We start from the raw sequence: 2,444 nt of genomic DNA on the forward strand, positions 1-2,444 counted from the left end.
ACTTTTTTAAATAAAAGAATTGCATAGATGATAGAAAACTAGCAACGAAGCTTAATATACTTTAATATCGACTTACGTTTAGCGAAGCTATTCGTATTCGTAGACGAGAGTTTTGCTAATAATAAAGATTGCAGTTTATAAATTAGTTTTTTAATCATCTTAGCAATCGAAAAGAAGTTTGATAGCTCTTTCTTTATTTAAAGGAACTTTATCGCTGCTAATTCGATAAAATGCAAGCGAGTGATACGCTTTGTGCTTGCATCGGAAATCTATAGCATAGTCTTCGATATAAATATTGCTATTTGCGTAATTACTACTTTTAAAATGATTATTAATAAGCTAGAAATCCTCGAGGTCTTTATAGTCGTTTATACCGACTTATATTCTTTTTACGAATGCTTTGTCAAGCTCGGAACTATTAAAGAAAAGCGCTTAATGATCGATATTATAGCTCTTCGATATTTATACGAGCGTCGAGAGCTTGCAAAAGTCAGATAGATTAAGAGAAAGGATAATTTAGCCGACTTTATAACGAAAATCAACTTAAATAAGTCGTTAGCGACTTTTATTGATATAAATAAAGCTAACGTACGCATCGAAGGGTAAGTGGAAAGAGCATAAGGAGGTCAGGCCGGAAACGGAAGGAACGATGATATAAGATTTTTTAATCGACAACATTAGGAATGAAGGAGCTATTTTTACTTGTATTAGAATTGCAATTGCAATTGCAATTATTGCAATTGCAAAAGAGAAAATTGCGAGTGTAGGAATAAAAGGATCGGAGTTAAGGACTCGATCGAGGATAAGGGTGGCCCGTGCACCCTTGGCATAGCAACCACCTACATGTAACTGCACCTCGCAGCTAGAATAGCTTCCTTCTTCCCTTAGACTTAACAACACCACGAATGCAACCACTTGCCATTCGTATCAAGTCTTACGTGTGCACCCTATTGTGTAACCAACATAATTAATTTAGATCGACTTATATATAAACAAACAACAATTATGGCCGATCGAGCAATTAGACCTTTAAGTAGAGAGTCTAGCCGACAAAGAGCAGTAAAGTATTATACCTTTCGAGTCTTATTACTACTTACGGAACCTTTAGCTATTCAGTTAAAAGAAATACTATACTTAAGACTCTTAAGCTTCTCGGAAAGATTAAACGACGAGATATCGAGCATTTTATTTGACTTAAACGAGCTATTATACGCAAAGCTCGATAGCGAGATTACGGCTCGAGCAATAGTAAAAGACTTTTTGGATACGAAGTGTAAAGGGCTAAAGGATTACGATTTATAAAGCTTATTCCGGCACGCTTTCTTACGCTAAGATTAGACGAGCTTTACGATAACGAAGGATAATATAAAACGAAGCTTTAAGTTTGCTACTTTTATTAGCTTTAAAGAACACTTGCTGTTCAAAAGCGTATAGTGCTTTTTAAAGTAAAAGGGCTACGCTAATGAGATGGTCAAGCTTTTGAACGACGAGCAATAGCATTAATAGACCTTCGAAGAAATAAAAGAGCAATAAGCAATATTTTTAAGCTTCGATTTAAAATAGACCGCCGAAAACCTTACGGACGACGAAGATATTATACTTTAATTACTTCTACTTTCGCGAAGCTTAAAAAGAAAGGAAAAAGAGACCTTAAGCAGAAAGAAAGAAAGAAAAGAAATCTAAAAGTTACGGAAAGAGTTTTTAAAAAAAAAGAGAAATATAAAACGAAATATAAAAGCTATAGCAAAGCAAATAGCGGAATTACGGACTTACGCTATACAATCTAACGAAAGGCTACGACGAAGTATTTTAGCGTATTTATCTTCAATTTAATAATCGCTACGCAATACGCTAATTATACAACAAAAGTTAAAATCGCTTTAACGGCTTTTAAACCTTTTTTTTAAAAGCTACATTTAGTTTTCTAAAAAGCTTAAGCTTAATAGCAATAATAACAAAAGTCTTGAGATCATTATCGGACTAGACAATACTCGAAGCTACGGAAGCTATACGTTAAAAGAAGACTTGTTAAAACTTAAGAGCATTCCGGACAAAATCAGCTTTTATTAAAGATAGCGTGCAAATTTCCGTGCTTAATTTTAGCAACTCGAAAAAAGGATCTAGCACTTTCGAACGTATTAATAAGCTTTTTAAATCTCTTAATAAGCTATGTATCGATAAAAGAGATATTAAAAGTATAAGAATCGTTAAGAGCGCGCTTAAAAATACGGATATCATTAAGCTAAAGCTTTAGCCGGTGACTTAAATGATCTTAACGATCTTAACGATGATCGACGAAGAAAAAACGGAAAAGATTAGTAAAAAGATCGAGAACACGAATACGAAAAAAGTAAGAACGGCTTTTTTAGACTATTAAAAAGATTCGGAAACGGACTTTTAAAAGACTTCGGATCCGGAAATAAGCTTTTTAAAGACTTTAAAAA

This window comes from Drepanopeziza brunnea, assembly GCF_022702325.1.
Source record: "Drepanopeziza brunnea f. sp. 'multigermtubi' strain 214-2 chromosome Unknown ctg6, whole genome shotgun sequence".
NCBI classification, from domain to species: Eukaryota; Fungi; Ascomycota; class Leotiomycetes; order Helotiales; family Drepanopezizaceae; genus Drepanopeziza; species Drepanopeziza brunnea.